This window comes from Diabrotica virgifera, chromosome 5 (assembly GCF_917563875.1).
Source record: "Diabrotica virgifera virgifera chromosome 5, PGI_DIABVI_V3a".
NCBI classification, from domain to species: Eukaryota; Metazoa; Arthropoda; class Insecta; order Coleoptera; family Chrysomelidae; genus Diabrotica; species Diabrotica virgifera.
In genome coordinates this window covers 8,701,583-8,723,850 of record NC_065447.1, presented here as the reverse complement: position 1 = coordinate 8,723,850, position 22,268 = coordinate 8,701,583, and the positions used below count along the sequence as shown (strand labels likewise).

The window sequence follows — 22,268 nt, the reverse complement described above, 5'->3', positions numbered from 1 at the left end:
GACATAAAATCAACAAAGGGTTGGATTTTTTCAAAATTAGCTAATTGGACATATTGGTGTCAATTCGAGTGCCAGAGTTAATGTGTAGCACTTTTCTTACATAAAATTTTCCTCTCGTTCTTCTGCTCTCCGCAGAATTTCTCTGCGAGTTACGGTTCGTAAGAAAAAAGCTTCTGTTAAAGAGATAAATGTATCAATTTCTAAAAATTAAAAAAATCATAATATCTCCAACTTAACTTCAAGAGTTAAACTGTAGCACTTTTTGGGACTAGTTGGACCAGGTGTATCTACTAACGCCGAAAAACCGAAGAAAACAATTTCTTTTTTGAAAACTTTTGACATAAAATCACCAAAGGGGGGTGGTACCCTTGGATTTTTTCAAAATTAGCTAATTTAACATATTGGTGTCAATTCCAGTGCCAGAGTTAATATATAGCACTTTTCTTACATAAAATTTTCCTCTCGTTCTTCTGCTGTCCGCAGAATTTCTCTGCGAATTACCGTTCGTAAGAAAAGAGCTTCCGTTAAAGAGATAAATGTATCAATTTCTAAAAATTAAAAAAATCATAATATCTCCAACTTAACTTCAAGAGTTAAACTGTAGCACTTTTTGGGACTAGCTGGACCAGCTATATCTACTAACGCCGAAAAACCGAAGAAAACAATTTCTTTTTTGAAAACTTTTGACATAAAATGTAATAAAAAAAGTTAATAAAAAAAAGTAATAAAAAAAAAGTAACAAAAAAAAGTAATAAAAAAAAGTAATAAAAAAAAGTAATAAAAAAAAGTAATAAAAAAAAACTAATAAAAAAAAAGTAATAAAAAAAAAGTAATAAAAAAAGTAATAAAAAAAAAGTAATAAAAAAAAGTAATAAAAAAAAGTAATAAAAAAAAGTAATAAAAAAAAAGTAATAAAAAAAAGTAATAAAAAAAGTAATAAAAAAAAACTAATAAAAAAAAAGTAATAAAAAAAAGTAATAAAAAAAAGTAATAAAAAAAAGTAGTAAAAAAAAGTAATAAAAAAAAAGTAATAAAAAAAAAAGTAATAAAAAAAAGTAATAAAAAAAAAGTAATAAAAAAAAAGTAATAAAAAAAAGTAGTAAAAAAAATAATAAAAAAAAGTAATAAAAAAAAGTAATAAAAAAAAAGTAATAAAAAAAAAAGTACTAAAAAAAAAGTAATAAAAAAAAGTAATAAAAAAAAGTAATAAAAAAAAAATAATAAAAAAAAGTAATAAAAAAAAGTAATAAAAAAAAAGTAATAAAAAAAAAGTAATAAAAAAAAAGTAATAAAAAAAAAGTAATAAAAAAAAGTAATAAAAAAAAAGTAATAAAAAAAAAGTATTAAAAAAAAATAATAAAAAAAAAGTAATAAAAAAAAGTAATAAAAAAAAAGTAATAAAAAAAAAGTAATAAAAAAAAGTAATAAAAAAAGTAATAAAAAAAAAGTAATAAAAAAAAGTAATAAAAAAAAGTAATAAAAAAAAGTTATAAAAAAAAGTAATAAAAAAAAAGTAATAAAAAAAAGTAATAAAAAAAGTAATAAAAAAAGAGTAATAAAAAAAAGTAATAAAAAAAAATTAATAAAAAAAAAGTAATTAAAGAAAAGTAATAAAAAAAAAAGGAATAAAAAAAAAGTAATAGAAAAAAAGTAATAAAAAAAAGCAAGTATTATCAAGGAATCTACCTGCCAAATTTCAAAATTTTCGGATCAAATTTAGAGTGATTTAACAACAAGAAACCCATTTTTTGTACTATTTTTTACATTATTTAATTTATTCTGTGCAGTGTTTATTGAGATATAGTTACATTTTAGGAAATATATTGATAAAGTGTTAGCAAGGAATCTACCTGCCAAATTTCAAAATTTTCGGATCAAATTTAGAGAGATTTAACTACAAAAAACCCATTTTTTGTACTATTTTTTACATGATTTAATTTATTATGTGCAGTATTTATTGAGATATAGTTAAATTTTAGGTAATATATTGATAAAGTATTAGCAAGGAATCTACCAGCCAAATTTCAAAATTTTCGGATCAAATTTAGAGTGATTTAACAACAAAAAACCCATTTTTTGTACTATTTTTTACATTATTTAATTTATTCTGTGCAGTGTTTATTGAGATATAGTTACACTTTAGGAAATATATTGATAAAGTATTAGCAAGGAATCTACCTGCCAAATTTCAAACTTTTCGGATCAAATTTAGAGTGATTTAACAACAAAAAACCCATTTTTTGTACTATTTTTGACATTATTTAATTTATTCTGTGCAGTGTTTATTGAGATATAGTTACATTTTAGGAAATAGATTGATAAAGTATTAGCAAGGAATCTACCTGCCAAATTTCAAAATTTTCGGATCAAATTTAGATTGATTTAACAACAAAAAACCCATTTTTTGTACAATTTTTTACATTATTTAATTTATTCTGTGCAGTGTTTATTGAGATATAGTTACATTTTAGGAAATATATTGATACAGTATTAGCAAGGAATCTACCAGCCAAATTTCAAAATTTTCAGATCAAATTTAGAGTGATTTAACAACAAAAAACCCATTTTTTGTACTATTTTTTACATTTTTTAATTTATTTTGTGCAGTGTTTATTGAGATATAGTTACATTTTAGGAAATATATTGATAAAGTATTAGCAAGGAATCTACCTGCCAAATTTCAAAATTTTCGGATCAAATTTAGAGTGATTTAACAACAAAAAACCCATTGTTTGTACTATTTGTTACATTATTTAATTTATTCTGGGCAGTGTTTATTGAGATATAGTTACATTTTAGGAAATATATTGATAAAGTATTAGCAAGGAATCTACCTGCCAAATTTCAAAATTTTCGGATCAAATTTAGAGTGATTTAACAACAAAAAACCCGTGGTGTGTACTATTTTTTACATTATTTAATTTATTCTGTGCAGTGTTTATTGAGATATAGTTACATTTTAGGAAATATATTGATAAAGTATTAGCAAGGAATCTACCTGCCAAATTTCAAAATTTTCGGATCAAATTTAGAGTGATTTAACAACAAAAAACCCATTTTTTGTACTATTTTTTACATTATTTAATTTATTCTGTGCAGTGTTTATTGAGATATAGTTACATTTTAGGAAATATATTGATAAAGTATTAGCAAGGAATCTACCTGCCAAATTTCAAAATTTTCGGATCAAATTTAGAGTGATTTAACAACAAAAAACCCATTTTTTGTACTATTTTTTACATTATTTAATTTATTCTGTGCAGTGTTTGTTGAGATATAGTTACATTTTATTAAATATATTGATAAAGTATTAGCAAGTAATCTACCTGCCAAATTTCAAAATTTTCGGATCAAATTTAGAGTGATTTAACAACAAAAAAATAATAAAAAAAAGTAATAAAAAAAGTAATAAAAAAAAGTAATAAAAAAAAAGTAATAAAAAAAAAGTAATAAAAAAAAGTAATAAAAAAAGTAAAAAAAAAGTAATAAAAAAAAAGTAATAAAAAAAAGTAAAAAAGAAAAAGTAATAAAAAAAGGTAATAAAAAAAGTAATAAAAAAAAAGTAACAAAAAAAAAGTAATAAAAAAAATAATAAAAAAAAGTAATACAAAAAAGTAATAAAAAAAGAGTAATAAAAAAAAGTAATAAAAAAAAATTAATAAAAAAAAAGTAATAAAAGAAAAGTAATAAAAAAAAAGGAATAAAAAAAAAGTAATAGAAAAAAAGTAATAAAAAAAAGCAAGTATTATCAAGGAATCTACCTGCCAAATTTCAAAATTTTCGGATCAAATTTAGAGTGATTTAACAACAAAAAACCCATTTTTTGTACTATTTTTTACATTATTTAATTTATTCTGTGCAGTGTTTATTGAGATATAGTTACATTTTAGGAAATATATTGATAAAGTGTTAGCAAGGAATCTACCTGCCAAATTTCAAAATTTTCGGATCAAATTTAGAGTGATTTAACAACAAAAAACCCATTTTTTGTACTATTTTTTACATTATTTAATGTATTATGTGCAGTATTTATTGAGATATAGTTAAATTTTAGGTAATATATTGATAAAGTATTAGCAAGGAATCTACCAGCCAAATTTCAAAATTTTCGGATCAAATTTAGAGTGATTTAACAACAAAAAACCCATTTTTTGTACTATTTTTTACATTATTTAATTTATTCTGTGCAGTGTTTATTGAGATATAGTTACACTTTAGGAAATATATTGATAAAGTATTAGCAAGGAATCTACCTGCCAAATTTCAAACTTTTCGGATCAAATTTAGAGTGATTTAACAACAAAAAACCCATTTTTTGTACTATTTTTTACATTATTTAATTTATTCTGTGCAGTGTTTATTGAGATATAGTTACATTTTAGGAAATATATTGATAAAGTATTAGCAAGGAATCTACCTGCCAAATTTCAAAATTTTCGGATCAAATTTAGATTGATTTAACAACAAAAAACCCATTTTTTGTACTATTTTTTACATTATTTAATTTATTCTGTGCAGTGTTTATTGAGATATAGTTACATTTTAGGAAATATATTGATACAGTATTAGCAAGGAATCTACCAGCCAAATTTCAAAATTTTCGGATCAAATTTAGAGTGATTTAACAACAAAAAACCCATTTTTTGTACTATTTTTTACATTTTTTAATTTATTTTGTGCAGTGTTTATTGAGATATAGTTACATTTTAGGAAATATATTGATAAAGTATTAGCAAGGAATCTACCTGACAAATTTCAAAATTTTCGGATCAAATTTAGAGTGATTTAACAACAAAAAACCCATGGTTTGTACTATTTTTTACATTATTTAATTTATTCTGTGCAGTGTTTATTGAGATATAGTTACATTTTAGGAAATATATTGATAAAGTATTAGCAAGGAATCTACCTGCCAAATTTCAAAATTTTCGGATCAAATTTAGAGTGATTTAACAACAAAAAACCCATTTTTTGTACTATTTTTTACATTATTTAATTTATTCTGTGCAGTGTTTATTGAGATATAGTTACATTTTAGGAAATATATTGATAAAGTATTAGCAAGGAATCTACCTGCCAAATTTCAAAATTTTCGGATCAAATTTAGAGTGATTTAACAACAAAAAACCCATTTTTTGTACTATTTTTTACATTATTTAATTTATTCTGTGCAGTGTTTGTTGAGATATAGTTACATTTTATTAAATATATTGATAAAGTATTAGCAAGTAATCTACCTGCCAAATTTCAAAATTTTCGGATCAAATTTAGAGTGATTTAACAACAAAAAAATAATAAAAAAAAGTAATAAAAAAAGTAATAAAAAAAAGTAATAAAAAAAAAGTAATAAAAAAAAAGTAATAAAAACAAGTAATAAAAAAAGTAATAAAAAAAAAGTAATAAAAAAAAAGTAATAAAAAAAAAGTAATAAAAAAAAAGTAATAAAAAAAGGTAATAAAAAAAGTAATAAAAAAAGTAACAAAAAAAAAGTAATAAAAAAAAGTAATAAAAAAAAGTAATAAAAAAAAGTAATAAAAAAAAGTAATAAAAAAAAAGTAATAAAAAAAAGTAATAAAAAAAAAGTAATAAAAAAAAAAGTAATAAAAAAAAAGTAATAAAAAAAAGTACTAAAAAAAAGTGATAAAAAAAAGTAATAAAAAAAAGTGATAAAAAAAAAGTAATAAAAAAAAGTAATAAAAAAAAAGTAATAAAAAAAAAGTAATAAAAAAAAAAGTACCAAAAAAAAAGTAATAAAAAAAAAGTAATAAAAAAAAAGTAATAAAAAAAAAGTAATAAAAAAAAGTAATAAAAAAAAAGTAATAAAAAAAAAGTAATAAAAAAAAATAATAAAAAAAAGTAATAAAAAAAAGTAATAAAAAAAAAGTAATAAAAAAAAGTAATAAAAAAAAGTAATAAAAAAAGTAATAAAAAAAAAGTAATAAAAAAAAAGTAATAAAAAAAAGTAATAAAAAAAAGTAATAAAAAAAAAGTAATAAAAAAAAGTAAAAAAAAAGTAATAAAAAAAGAGTAATAAAAAAAAGTAATAAAAAAAAATTAATAAAAAAAAAGTAATAAAAGAAAAGTAATAAAAAAAAAGGAATAAAAAAAAAGTAATAGAAAAAAAGTAATAAAAAAAAGCAAGTATTATCAAGGAATCTACCTGCCAAATTTCAAAATTTTCGGATCAAATTTAGAGTGATTTAACAACAAAAAACCCATTTTTTGTACTATTTTTTACATTATTTAATTTATTCTGTGCAGTGTTTATTGAGATATAGTTACATTTTAGGAAATATATTGATAAAGTGTTAGCAAGGAATCTACCTGCCAAATTTCAAAATTTTCGGATCAAATTTAGAGTGATTTAACAACAAAAAACCCATTTTTTGTACTATTTTTTACATTATTTAATTTATTATGTGCAGTATTTATTGAAATATAGTTAAATTTTAGGTAATATATTGATAAAGTATTAGCAAGGAATCTACCAGCCAAATTTCAAAATTTTCGGATCAAATTTAGAGTGATTTAACAACAAAAAACCCATTTTTTGTACTATATTTTACATTATTTAATTTATTCTGTGCAGTGTTTATTGAGATATAGTTACACTTTAGGAAATATATTGATAAAGTATTAGCAAGGAATCTACCTGCCAAATTTCAAACTTTTCGGATCAAATTTAGAGTGATTTAACAACAAAAAACCCATTTTTTGTACTATTTTTTACATTATTTAATTTATTCTGTGCAGTGTTTATTGAGATATAGTTACATTTTAGGAAATATATTGATAAAGTATTAGCAAGGAATCTACCTGCCAAATTTCAAAATTTTCGGATCAAATTTAGAGTGACTTAACAACAAAAAACCCATTTTTTGTACTATTTTTTACATTATTTAATTTATTCTGTGCAGTGTTTATTGAGATATAGTTACATTTTAGGAAATATATTGATAAAGTATTAGCAAGGAATCTACCTGCCAAAGTTCAAAATTTTCGGATCAAATTTAGAGTGATTTAACAACAAAAAACCCATTTTTTGTACTATTTTTTACATTATTTAATTTATTCTGTGCAGTGTTTGTTGAGATATAGTTACATTTTATTAAATATATTGATAAAGTATTAGCAAGTAATCTACCTGCCAAATTTCAAAATTTTCGGATCAAATTTAGAGTGATTTAACAACAAAAAAATAATAAAAAAAAGTAATAAAAAAAAGTAATAAAAAAAAGTAATAAAAAAAAAGTAATAAAAAAAAAAGTAATAAAAAAAAGTAATAAAAAAAGTAATAAAAAAAAAGTAATAAAAAAAAAGTAATAAAAAAAGGTAATAAAAAAAGTAATAAAAAAAAAGTAACAAAAAAAAAGTAATAAAAAAAAGTAATAAAAAAAAGTAATAAAAAAAAGTAATAAAAAAAAGTAATAAAAAAAAAAGTAATTAAAAAAGTAATAAAAAAAAAGTAATAAAAAAAAAAGTAATAAAAAAAAGTAATAAAAAAAAAGTACTAAAAAAAAGTGATAAAAAAAAAGTCATAAAAAAAAAGTGATAAAAAAAAAGTAATAAAAAAAAGTAATAAAAAAAAAGTAATAAAAAAAAAGTAATAAAAAAAAAGTACTAAAAAAAAAGTAATAAAAAAAAGTAATAAAAAAAAGTAATAAAAAAAAATAATAAAAAAAAAGTAATAAAAAAAAGTAATAAAAAAAAAGTAATAAAAAAAAAGTAATAAAAAAAAGTAATAAAAAAAAAGTAATAAAAAAAAGTAATAAAAAAAAAGTAATAAAAAAAAAGTAATAAAAAAAAATAATAAAAAAAAAGTAATAAAAAAAAGTAATAAAAAAAAAGTAACAAAAAAAAGTAATAAAAAAAAGTAATAAAAAAAGTAATAAAAAAAAAAGTAATAAAAAAAAAGTAATAAAAAAAAGTAATAAAAAAAAGTAATAAAAAAAAAGTAATAAAAAAAAGTAATAAAAAAAGTAATAAAAAAAGAGTAATAAAAAAAAGTAATAAAAAAAAATTAATAAAAAAAAAGTAATAAAAGAAAAGTAATAAAAAAAAGGAATAAAAAAAAAGTAATAGAAAAAAATTAATAAAAAAAAGCAAGTATTATCAAGGAATCTACCTGCCAAATTTCAAAATTTTCGGATCAAATTTAGAGTGATTTAACAACAAAAAACCCATTTTTTGTACTATTTTTTACATTATTTAATTTATTCTGTGCAGTGTTTATTGAGATATAGTTACATTTTAGGAAATATATTGATAAAGTATTAGCAAGGAATCTACCTGCCAAATTTCAAAATTTTCGGATCAAATTTAGATTGATTTAACAACAAAAAACCCATTTTTTGTACTATTTTTTACATTATTTAATTTATTCTGTGCAGTGTTTATTGAGATATAGTTACATTTTAGGAAATATATTGATACAGTATTAGCAAGGAATCTACCAGCCAAATTTCAAAATTTTCGGATCAAATTTAGAGTGATTTAACAACAAAAAACCCATTTTTTGTACTATTTTTTACATTTTTTAATTTATTTTGTGCAGTGTTTATTGAGATATAGTTACATTTTAGGAAATATATTGATAAAGTATTAGCAAGGAATCTACCTGACAAATTTCAAAATTTTCGGATCAAATTTAGAGTGATTTAACAACAAAAAACCCATGGTTTGTACTATTTTTTACATTATTTAATTTATTCTGTGCAGTGTTTGTTGAGATATAGTTACATTTTATTAAATATATTGATAAAGTATTAGCAAGTAATCTACCTGCCAAATTTCAAAATTTTCGGATCAAATTTAGAGTGATTTAACAACAAAAAAATAATAAAAAAAAGTAATAAAAAAAAGTAATAAAAAAAAGTAATAAAAAAAGTAATAAAAAAAAGTAATAAAAAAAAAGTAATAAAAAAAAGTAATAAAAAAAAGTAATAAAAAAAGAGTAATAAAAAAAAGTAATAAAAAAAAATTAATAAAAAAAAAGTAATTAAAGAAAAGTAATAAAAAAAAAGGAATAAAAAAAAAGTAATAGAAAAAAAGTAATAAAAAAAGCAAGTATTATCAAGGAATCTACCTGCCAAATTTCAAAATTTTCGGATCAAATTTAGAGTGATTTAACAACAAGAAACCCATTTTTTGTACTATTTTTTACATTATTTAATTTATTCTGTGCAGTGTTTATTGAGATATAGTTACATTTTAGGAAATATATTGATAAAGTGTTAGCAAGGAATCTACCTGCCAAATTTCAAAATTTTCGGATCAAATTTAGAGAGATTTAACAACAAAAAACCAATTTTTTGTACTATTTTCTACATGATTTAATTTATTATGTGCAGTATTTATTGAGATATAGTTAAATTTTAGGTAATATATTGATAAAGTATTAGCAAGGAATCTACCAGCCAAATTTCAAAATTTTCGGATCAAATTTAGAGTGATTTAACAACAAAAAACCCATTTTTTGTACTATTTTTTACATTATTTAATTTATTCTGTGCAGTGTTTATTGAGATATAGTTACACTTTAGGAAATATATTGATAAAGTATTAGCAAGGAATCTACCTGCCAAATTTCAAACTTTTCGGATCAAATTTAGAGTGATTTAACAACAAAAAACCCATTTTTTGTACTATTTTTTACATTATTTAATTTATTCTGTGCAGTGTTTATTGAGATATAGTTACATTTTAGGAAATATATTGATAAAGTATTAGCAAGGAATCTACCTGCCAAATTTCAAAATTTTCGGATCAAATTTAGATTGATTTAACAACAAAAAACCCATTTTTTGTACTATTTTTTACATTATTTAATTTATTCTGTGCAGTGTTTATTGAGATATAGTTACATTTTAGGAAATATATTGATACAGTATTAGCAAGGAATCTACCAGCCAAATTTCAAAATTTTCAGATCAAATTTAGAGTGATTTAACAACAAAAAACCCATTTTTTGTACTATTTTTTACATTTTTTAATTTATTTTGTGCAGTGTTTATTGAGATATAGTTACATTTTAGGAAATATATTGATAAAGTATTAGCAAGGAATCTACCTGCCAAATTTCAAAATTTTCGGATCAAATTTAGAGTGATTTAACAACAAAAAACCCATTTTTTGTACTATTTTTTACATTATTTAATTTATTCTGTGCAGTGTTTATTGAGATATAGTTACATTTTAGGAAATATATTGATAAAGTGTTAGCAAGGAATCTACCTGCCAAATTTCAAAATTTTCGGATCAAATTTAGAGTGATTTAACAACAAAAAACCCATTTTTTGTACTATTTTTTACATTATTTAATTTATTATGTGCAGTATTTATTGAGATATAGTTAAATTTTAGGTAATATATTGATAAAGTATTAGCAAGGAATCTACCAGCCAAATTTCAAAATTTTCGGATCAAATTTAGAGTGATTTAACAACAAAAAACCCATTTTTTGTACTATTTTTTACATTATTTAATTTATTCTGTTCAGTGTTTATTGAGATATAGTTACACTTTAGGAAATATATTGATAAAGTATTAGCAAGGAATCTACCTGCCAAATTTCAAACTTTTCGGATCAAATTTAGAGTGATTTAACAACAAAAAACCCATTTTTTGTACTATTTTTTACATTATTTAATTTATTCTGTTCAGTGTTTATTGAGATATAGTTACACTTTAGGAAATATATTGATAAAGTATTAGCAAGGAATCTACCTGCCAAATTTCAAAATTTTCGGATCAAATTTAGATTGATTTAACAACAAAAAACCCATTTTTTGTACTATTTTTTACATTATTTAATTTATTCTGTGCAGTGTTTATTGAGATATAGTTACATTTTAGGAAATATATTGATACAGTATTAGCAAGGAATCTACCAGCCAAATTTCAAAATTTTCGGATCAAATTTAGAGTGATTTAACAACAAAAAACCCATTTTTTGTACTATTTTTTACATTTTTTAATTTATTTTGTGCAGTGTTTATTGAGATATAGTTACATTTTAGGAAATATATTGATAAAGTATTAGCAAGGAATCTACCTGCCAAATTTCAAAATTTTCGGATCAAATTTAGAGTGATTTAACAACAAAAAACCCGTGGTTTGTACTATTTTTTACATTATTTAATTTATTCTGTGCAGTGTTTATTGAGATATAGTTACATTTTAGGAAATATATTGATAAAGTATTAGCAAGGAATCTACCTGCCAAATTTCAAAATTTTCGGATCAAATTTAGAGTGATTTAACAACAAAAAACCCATTTTTTGTACTATTTTTTACATTATTTAATTTATTCTGTGCAGTGTTTATTGAGATATAGTTACATTTTAGGAAATATATTGATAAAGTATTAGCAAGGAATCTACCTGCCAAATTTCAAAATTTTCGGATCAAATTTAGAGTGATTTAACAACAAAAAACCCATTTTTTGTACTATTTTTTACATTATTTAATTTATTCTGTGCAGTGTTTGTTGAGATATAGTTACATTTTATTAAATATATTGATAAAGTATAAGCAAGTAATCTACCTGCCAAATTTCAAAATTTTCGGATCAAATTTAGAGTGATTTAACAACAAAAAAATAATAAAAAAAAGTAATAAAAAAAGTAATAAAAAAAAGTAATAAAAAAAAAGTAATAAAAAAAAAGTAATAAAAAAAAGTAATAAAAAAACTAAAAAAAAAAGTAATAAAAAAAAAGTAATAAAAAAAAAGTAAAAAAGAAAAAGTAATAAAAAAAGGTAATAAAAAAAGTAATAAAAAAAAAGTAACAAAAAAAAAGTAATAAAAAAAATAATAAAAAAAAGTAATACAAAAAAGTAATAAAAAAAGAGTAATAAAAAAAAGTAATAAAAAAAAATTAATAAAAAAAAAGTAATAAAAGAAAAGTAATAAAAAAAAAGGAATAAAAAAAAAGTAATAGAAAAAAAGTAATAAAAAAAAGCAAGTATTATCAAGGAATCTACCTGCCAAATTTCAAAATTTTCGGATCAAATTTAGAGTGATTTAACAACAAAAAACCCATTTTTTGTACTATTTTTTACATTATTTAATTTATTCTGTGCAGTGTTTATTGAGATATAGTTACATTTTAGGAAATATATTGATAAAGTGTTAGCAAGGAATCTACCTGCCAAATTTCAAAATTTTCGGATCAAATTTAGAGTGATTTAACAACAAAAAACCCATTTTTTGTACTATTTTTTACATTATTTAATTTATTATGTGCAGTATTTATTGAGATATAGTTAAATTTTAGGTAATATATTGATAAAGTATTAGCAAGGAATCTACCAGCCAAATTTCAAAATTTTCGGATCAAATTTAGAGTGATTTAACAACAAAAAACCCATTTTTTGTACTATTTTTTACATTATTTAATTTATTCTGTGCAGTGTTTATTGAGATATAGTTACACTTTAGGAAATATATTGATAAAGTATTAGCAAGGAATCTACCTGCCAAATTTCAAACTTTTCGGATCAAATTTAGAGTGATTTAACAACAAAAAACCCATTTTTTGTACTATTTTTTACATTATTTAATTTATTCTGTGCAGTGTTTATTGAGATATAGTTACATTTTAGGAAATATATTGATAAAGTATTAGCAAGGAATCTACCTGCCAAATTTCAAAATTTTCGGATCAAATTTAGATTGATTTAACAACAAAAAACCCATTTTTTGTACTATTTTTTACATTATTTAATTTATTCTGTGCAGTGTTTATTGAGATATAGTTACATTTTAGGAAATATATTGATACAGTATTAGCAAGGAATCTACCAGCCAAATTTCAAAATTTTCGGATCAAATTTAGAGTGATTTAACAACAAAAAACCCATTTTTTGTACTATTTTTTACATTTTTTAATTTATTTTGTGCAGTGTTTATTGAGATATAGTTACATTTTAGGAAATATATTGATAAAGTATTAGCAAGGAATCTACCTGACAAATTTCAAAATTTTCGGATCAAATTTAGAGTGATTTAACAACAAAAAACCCATGGTTTGTACTATTTTTTACATTATTTAATTTATTCTGTGCAGTGTTTATTGAGATATAGTTACATTTTAGGAAATATATTGATAAAGTATTAGCAAGGAATCTACCTACCAAATTTCAAAATTTTCGGATCAAATTTAGAGTGATTTAACAACAAAAAACCCATTTTTTGTACTATTTTTTACATTATTTCATTTATTCTGTGCAGTGTTTATTGAGATATAGTTACATTTTAGGAAATATATTGATAAAGTATTAGCAAGGAATCTACCTGCCAAATTTCAAAATTTTCGGATCAAATTTAGAGTGATTTAACAACAAAAAACCCATTTTTTGCACTATTTTTTACATTATTTAATGTATTCTGTGCAGTGTTTGTTGAGATATAGTTACATTTTATTAAATATATTGATAAAGTATTAGCAAGTAATCTACCTGCCAAATTTCAAAATTTTCGGATCAAATTTAGAGTGATTTAACAACAAAAAAATAATAAAAAAAAGTAATAAAAAAAGTAATAAAAAAAAGTAATAAAAAAAAAGTAATAAAAAAAAAGTAATAAAAACAAGTAATAAAAAAAGTAATAAAAAAAAAGTAATAAAAAAAAGTAATAAAAAAAAAGTAATAAAAAAAAAGTAATAAAAAAAGGTAATAAAAAAAGTAATAAAAAAAAGTAACAAAAAAAAAGTAATAAAAAAAAGTAATAAAAAAAAGTAATAAAAAAAAGTAATAAAAAAAAGTAATAAAAAAAAAGTAATAAAAAAAAGTAATAAAAAAAAAGTAATAAAAAAAAAAGTAATAAAAAAAAAGTAATAAAAAAAAAGTACTAAAAAAAGTGATAAAAAAAAGTAATAAAAAAAAAGTGATAAAAAAAAAGTAATAAAAAAAAGTAATAAAAAAAAAGTACTAAAAAAAAGTGATAAAAAAAAAGTAATAAAAAAAAAGTGATAATAAAAAAGTAATAAAAAAAAGTAATAAAAAAAAAGTAATAAAAAAAAAGTAATAAAAAAAAAAGTACTAAAAAAAAAGTAATAAAAAAAAGTAATAAAAAAAAATAATAAAAAAAAAGTAATAAAAAAAAGTAATAAAAAAAAAGTAATAAAAAAAAAGTAATAAAAAAAAGTAATAAAAAAAAGTAATAAAAAAAAAGTAATAAAAAAAAAGTAATAAAAAAAAATAATAAAAAAAAAGTAATAAAAAAAAGTAATAAAAAAAAGTAACAAAAAAAAGTAATAAAAAAAAGTAATAAAAAAAGTAATAAAAAAAAAGTAATAAAAAAAAGTAATAAAAAAAAGTAATAAAAAAAAGTAATAAAAAAAAAGTAATAAAAAAAAGTAATAAAAAAAAGTAATAAAAAAAGAGTAATAAAAAAAAGTAATAAAAAAAAATTAATAAAAAAAAAGTAATAAAAGAAAAGTAATAAAAAAAAGGAATAAAAAAAAAGTAATAAAAAAAAAGTAATAAAAAAAAGCAAGTATTATCAAGGAATCTACCTGCCAAATTTCAAAATTTTCGGATCAAATTTAGAGTGATTTAACAACAAAAAACCCATTTTTTGTACTATTTTTTACATTATTTAATTTATTCTGTGCAGTGTTTATTGAGATATAGTTACATTTTAGGAAATATATTGATAAAGTATTAGCAACGAAACTACCTGCCAAATTTCAAAATTTTCGGATCAAATTTAGATTGATTTAACAACAAAAAACCCATTTTTTGTACTATTTTTTACATTATTTAATTTATTCTGTGCAGTGTTTATTGAGATATAGTTACATTTTAGGAAATATATTGATACAGTATTAGCAAGGAATCTACCAGCCAAATTTCAAAATTTTCGGATCAAATTTAGAGTGATTTAACAACAAAAAACCCATTTTTTGTACTATTTTTTACATTTTTTAATTTATTTTGTGCAGTGTTTATTGAGATATAGTTACATTTTAGGAAATATATTGATAAAGTATTAGCAAGCAATCTACCTGACAAATTTCAAAATTTTCGGATCAAATTTAGAGTGATTTAACAACAAAAAACCCATGGTTTGTACTATTTTTTACATTATTTAATTTATTCTGTGCAGTGTTTGTTGAGATATAGTTACATTTTATTAAATATATTGATAAAGTATTAGCAAGTAATCTACCTGCCAAATTTCAAAATTTTCGGATCAAATTTAGAGTGATTTAACAACAAAAAAATAATAAAAAAAAGTAATAAAAAAAAGTAATAAAAAAAAGTAATAAAAAAAAGTAATAAAAAAAAAGTAATAAAAAAAAGTAATAAAAAAAGTAATAAAAAAAAAGTAATAAAAAAAAGTAATAAAAAAAAAGTAATAAAAAAAGGTAATAAAAAAAGTAATAAAAAAAAAGTAACAAAAAAAAAGTAATAAAAAAAAGTAATAAAAAAAAGTAATAAAAAAAAGTAATAAAAAAAAGTAATAAAAAAAAAGTAATAAAAAAAAGTAATAAAAAAAAAGTAAAAAAAAAAAAGTAATAAAAAAAAAGTAATAAAAAAAAAAGTACTAAAAAAAGTGATAAAAAAAAAGTAATAAAAAAAAGTGATAAAAAAAAAGTAATAAAAAAAAGTAATAAAAAAAAAGTAATAAAAAAAAAGTAATAAAAAAAAAAGTACTAAAAAAAAGTAATAAAAAAAAGTAATAAAAAAAAGTAATAAAAAAAAAATAATAAAAAAAAAGTAATAAAAAAAAGTAATAAAAAAAAAGTAATAAAAAAAAAGTAATAAAAAAAAAGTAATAAAAAAAAAGTAATAAAAAAAAGTAATAAAAAAAAAGTAATAAAAAAAAATAATAAAAAAAAAGTAATAAAAAAAAGTAATAAAAAAAAAGTAATAAAAAAAAGTAATAAAAAAAAGTAATAAAGAAAGTAATAAAAAAAAAGTAATAAAAAAAAAGTAATAAAATAAAGTAATAAAAAAAAGTAATAAAAAAAAAGTAATAAAAAAAAGTAATAAAAAAAAGTAATAAAAAAAGAGTAATAAAAAAAAGTAATAAAAAAAAATTAATAAAAAAAAGTAATAAAAGAAAAGTAATAAAAAAAAGGAATAAAAAAAAGTAATAGAAAAAAAGTAATAAAAAAAAGCAAGTATTATCAAGGAATCTACCTGCCAAATTTCAAAATTTTCGGATCAAATTTAGAGTGATTTAACAACAAAAAACCCATTTTTTGTACTATTTTTTACATTATTTAATTTATTCTGTGCAGTGTTTATTGAGATATAGTTACATTTTAGGAAATATATTGATAAAGTGTTAGCAAGGAATCTACCTGCCAAATTTCAAAATTTTCGGATCAAATTTAGAGTGATTTAACAACAAAAAACCCATTTTTTGTACTATTTTTTACATTATTTAATTTATTATGTGCAGTATTTATTGAGATATAGTTAAATTTTAGGTAATATATTGACAAAGTATTAGCAAGGAATCTACCAGCCAAATTTCAAAATTTTCGGATCAAATTTAGAGTGATTTAACAACAAAAAACCCATTTTTTGTACTATTTTTTACATTATTTAATTTATTCTGTGCAGTGTTTATTGATATATAGTTACACTTTAGGAAATATATTGATAAAGTATTAGCAAGGAATCTACCTGCCAAATTTCAAACTTTTCGGATCAAATTTAGAGTGATTTAACAACAAAAAACCCATTTTTTGTACTATTTTTTACATTATTTAATTTATTCTGTGCAGTGTTTATTGAGATATAGTTACATTTTAGGAAATATATTGATAAAGTATTAGCAAGGAATCTACCTGCCAAATTTCAAAATTTTCGGATCAAATTTAGATTGATTTAACAACAAAAAACCCATTTTTTGTACTATTTTTTACATTATTTAATTTATTCTGTGCAGTGTTTATTGAGATATAGTTACATTTTAGGAAATATATTGATACAGTATTAGCAAGGAATCTACCAGCCAAATTTCAAAATTTTCGGATCAAATTTAGAGTGATTTAACAACAAAAAACCCATTTTTTGTACTATTTTTTACATTTTTTAATTTATTTTGTGCAGTGTTTATTGAGATATAGTTACATTTTAGGAAATATGTTGATAAAGTATTAGCAAGGAATCTACCTGCCAAATTTCAAAATTTTCGGATCAAATTTAGAGTGATTTAACAACAAAAAACCCATTGTTTGTACTATTTTTTACATTATTTAATTTATTCTGTGCAGTGTTTATTGAGATATAGTTACATTTTAGGAAATATATTGATAAAGTATTAGCAAGGAATCTACCTGCCAAATTTCAAAATTTTCGGATCAAATTTAGAGTGATTTAACAACAAAAAACCCATTTTTTGTACTATTTTTTACATTATTTAATTTATTCTGTGCAGTGTTTATTGAGATATAGTTACATTTTAGGAAATATATTGATAAAGTATTAGCAAGGAATCTACCTGCCAAATTTCAAAATTTTCGGATCAAATTTAGAGTGATTTAACAACAAAAAACCCATTTTTTGTACTATTTTTTACATTATTTAATTTATTCTGTGCAGTGTTTGTTGAGATATAGTTGCATTTTAGGAAATATATTGATAAAGTATTAGCAAGTAATCTACCTGCCAAATTTCAAAATTTTCGGATCAAATTTAGAGTGATTTAACAACAAAAAAATAATAAAAAAAAGTAATAAAAAAAAGTAATAAAAAAAAGTAATAAAAAAAAAGTAATAAAAAAAAAGTAATAAAAAAAAGTAATAAAAAAAAGTAATAAAAAAAGGTAATAAAAAAAAGTAATAAAAAAAAGTAACAAAAAAAAAGTAATAAAAAAAAGTAATAAAAAGAAAGTAATAAAAAAAAGTAATAAAAAAATAAAAAAAAGTAATAAAAAAAAAATAATAAAAAAAAGTAATAAAAAAAGAGTAATAAAAAAAAGTAATAAAAAAAGTAATAAAAAAAAAGGAATAAAAAAAAAGTAATAAAAAAAAGTAATAAAAAAAAAGTAATAAAAAAAATAATAAAAAAAAAGTAATAAAAAAAAGTAATAAAAAAAAAGTAATAAAAAAAAAGTAATAAAAAAAAGTAATAAAAAAAGTAATAAAAAAAAGTAATAAAAAAAAAGTAATAAAAAAAAGTAATAAAAAAAAGTAATAAAAAAAAAGTAATAAAAAAAAGTAATAAAAAAAAGTAATAAAAAAAGAGTAATAAAAAAAAGTAATAAAAAAAAATTAATAAAAAAAAAGTAATAAAAGAAAAGTAATAAAAAAAAAGGAATAAAAAAAAAGTAATAGAAAAAAAGTAATAAAAAAAAGCAAGTATTATCAAGGAATCTACCTGCCAAATTTCAAAATTTTCGGATCAAATTTAGAGTGATTTAACAACAAAAAACCCATTTTTTGTACTATTTTTTACATTATTTAATTTATTCTGTGCAGTGTTTATTGAGATATTGTTACATTTTAGGAAATATATTGATAAAGTGTTAGCAAGGAATCTACCTGCCAAATTTCAAAATTTTCGGATCAAATTTAGAGTGATTTAACAACAAAAAACCCATTTTTTGTACTATTTTTTACATTATTTAATTTATTATGTGCAGTATTTATTGAGATTTAGTTAAATTTTAGGTAATATATTAATAAAGTATTAGCAAGGAATCTACCAGCCAAATTTCAAAATTTTCGGATCAAATTTAGAGTGATTTAACAACAAAAAACCCATTTTTTGTACTATTTTTTACATTATTTAATTTATTCTGTGCAGTGTTTATTGAGATATAGTTACACTTTAGGAAATATATTGATAAAGTATTAGCAAGGAATCTACCTGCCAAATTTCAAACTTTTCGGATCAAATTTAGAGTGATTTAACAACAAAAAACCCATTTTTTGTACTATTTTTTACATTATTTAATTTATTCTGTGCAGTGTTTATTGAGATATAGTTACATTTTAGGAAATATATTGATAAAGTATTAGCAAGGAATCTACCTGCCAAATTTCAAAATTTTCGGATCAAATTTAGAGTGATTTAACAACAAAAAACCCATTTTTTGTACTATTTTTTACATTATTTAATTTATTCTGTGCAGTGTTTGTTGAGATATAGTTACATTTTATTAAATATATTGATAATGTATTAGCAAGTAATCTACCTGCCAAATTTCAAAATTTTCGGATCAAATTTAGAGTGATTTAACAACAAAAAAATAATAAAAAAAAGTAATAAAAAAAGTAATAAAAAAAAGTAATAAAAAAAAAGTAATAAAAAAAAAAGTAATAAAAAAAAGTAATAAAAAAAGTAATAAAAAAAAAGTAACAAAAAAAAAGTAATAAAAAAAAGTAATAAAAAAAAGTAATAAAAAAAAGTAATAAAAAAAAAAAGTAATAAAAAAAAGTAATAAAAAAAAAGTAATAAAAAAAAAGTAATAAAAAAAAAGTACTAAAAAAAAGTGATAAAAAAAAAGTAACAAAAAAAAAGTAATAAAAAAAAGTAATAAAAAAAAGTAATAAAAAAAAGTAATAAAAAAAAGTAATAAAAAAAAAAGTAATAAAAAAAAGTAATAAAAAAAAAGTAATAAAAAAAAAAGTAATAAAAAAAAAGTAATAAAAAAAAAAGTACTAAAAAAAAGTGATAAAAAAAAGTAATAAAAAAAAAGTGATAAAAAAAAAGTAATAAAAAAAAGTAATAAAAAAAAAGTAATAAAAAAAAAGTAATAAAAAAAAGTACTAAAAAAAAAGTAATAAAAAAAAGTAATAAAAAAAAGTAATAAAAAAAAGTAATAAAAAAAAAGTAATAAAAAAAAAGTAATAAAAAAAAAGTAATAAAAAAAAGTAATAAAAAAAAAGTAATAAAAAAAAAGTAATAAAAAAAAATAATAAAAAAAAAGTAATAAAAAAAAGTAATAAAAAAAAAGTAATAAAAAAAAGTAATAAAAAAAAGTAATAAAAAAAGTAATAAAAAAAAAGTAATAAAAAAAAAGTAATAAAAAAAAGTAATAAAAAAAAGTAATAAAAAAAAAGTAATAAAAAAAAGTAATAAAAAAAAGTAATAAAAAAAGAGTAATAAAAAAAAGTAATAAAAGAAAATTAATAAAAAAAAAGTAATAAAAGAAAAGTAATAAAAAAAAAGGAATAAAAAAAAGTAATAGAAAAAAAGTAATAAAAAAAGCAAGTATTATCAAGGAATCTACCTGCCAAATTTCAAAATTTTCGGATCAAATTTAGAGTGATTTAACAACAAAAAACCCCTTTTTGTGTACTATTTTTTACATTATTTAATTTATTCTGTGCAGTGTTTATTGAGATATAGTTACATTTTAGGAAATATATTGATAAAGTGTTAGCAAGGAATCTACCTGCCAAATTTCAAAATTTTCGGATCAAATTTAGAGTGATTTAACAACAAAAAACCCATTTTTTGTACTATTTTTTACATTATTTAATTTATTATGTGCAGTATTTATTGAGATATAGTTAAATTTTAGGTAATATATTGATAAAGTATTAGCAAGGAATCTACCAGCCAAATTTCAAAATTTTCGGATCAAATTTAGAGTGATTTAACAACAAAAAACCCATTTTTTGTACTATTTTTTACATTATTTAATTTATTCTGTGCAGTGTTTATTGATATATAGTTACACTTTAGGAAATATATTGATAAAGTATTAGCAAGGAATCTACCTGCCAAATTTCAAACTTTTCGGATCAAATTTAGAGTGATTTAACAACAAAAAACCCATTTCTTGTACTATTTTTTACATTATTTAATTTATTCTGTGCAGTGTTTATTGAGATATAGTTACATTTTAGGAAATATATTGATAAAGTATTAGCAAGGAATCTACCTGCCAAATTTCAAAATTTTCGGATCAAATTTAGATTGATTTAACAACAAAAAACCCATTTTTTGTACTATTTTTTACATTATTTAATTTATTATGTGCAGTATTTATTGAGATATAGTTAAATTTTAGGTAATATATTGATAAAGTATTAGCAAGGAATCTACCAGCCAAATTTCAAAATTTTCGGATCAAATTTAGAGTGATTTAACAACAAAAAACCCATTTTTTGTACTATTTTTTACATTATTTAATTTATTCTGTGCAGTGTTTATTGAGATATAGTTACATTTTAGGAAATATATTGATAAAGTGTTAGCAAGGAATCTACCTGCCAAATTTCAAAATTTTCGGATCAAATTTAGAGTGATTTAACAACAAAAAACCCATTTTTTGTACTATTTTTTACATTATTTAATTTATTATGTGCAGTATTTATTGAGATATAGTTAAATTTTAGGTAATATATTGATAAAGTATTAGCAAGGAATCTACCAGCCAAATTTCAAAATTTTCGGATCAAATTTAGAGTGATTTAACAACAAAAAACCCATTTTTTGTACTATTTTTTACATTATTTAATTTATTCTGTGCAGTGTTTATTGAGATATAGTTACATTTTAGGAAATATATTGATAAAGTATTAGCAAGGAATCTACCTGCCAAATTTCAACATTTTCGGATCAAATTTAGATTGATTTAACAACAAAAAACCCATTTTTTGTACTATTTTTTACATTATTTAATTTATTCTGTGCAGTGTTTATTGAGATATAGTTACATTTTAGGAAATATATTGATACAGTATTAGCAAGGAATCTACCAGCCAAATTTCAAAATTTTCGGATCAAATTTAGAGTGATTTAACAACAAAAAACCCATTTTTTGTACTATTTTTTACATTTTTTAATTTATTTTGTGCAGTGTTTATTGAGATATAGTTACATTTTAGGAAATATATTGATAAAGTATTAGCAAGGAATCTACCTGCCAAATTTCAAAATTTTCGGATCAAATTTAGAGTGATTTAACAACAAAAAACCCATTGTTTGTACTATTTTTTACATTATTTAATTTATTCTGTGCAGTGTTTATTGAGATATAGTTACATTTTAGGAAATATATTGATAAAGTATTAGCAAGGAATCTACCTGCCAAATTTCAAAATTTTCGGATCAAATTTAGAGTGATTTAACAACAAAAAACCCATTTTTTGTACTATTTTTTACATTATTTAATTTATTCTGTGCAGTGTTTATTGAGATATAGTTACATTTTAGGAAATATATTGATAAAGTATTAGCAAGGAATCTACCTGCCAAATTTCAAAATTTTCGGATCAAATTTAGAGTGATTTAACAACAAAAAACCCATTTTTTGTACTATTTTTTACATTATTTAATTTATTCTGTGCAGT

The 22,268-nt window shown here is 19.6% G+C and overlaps 1 long non-coding RNA gene across 1 annotated transcript; it reads right to left on the bottom strand.

The window, feature by feature from the left end:
- Positions 1-2,024: 2,024 nt before the first annotated feature.
- Positions 2,025-22,023, bottom strand: LOC126884925 (uncharacterized). Its single transcript, XR_007698192.1, has 5 exons — positions 21,839-22,023; positions 17,134-17,297; positions 16,642-16,805; positions 10,562-10,725; positions 2,025-2,178 (listed from the first exon to the last, which is right to left on the bottom strand). It is a non-coding gene; the product is annotated as an uncharacterized LOC126884925 (long non-coding RNA).
- Between the last annotated feature and the right edge of the window lie 245 nt (positions 22,024-22,268).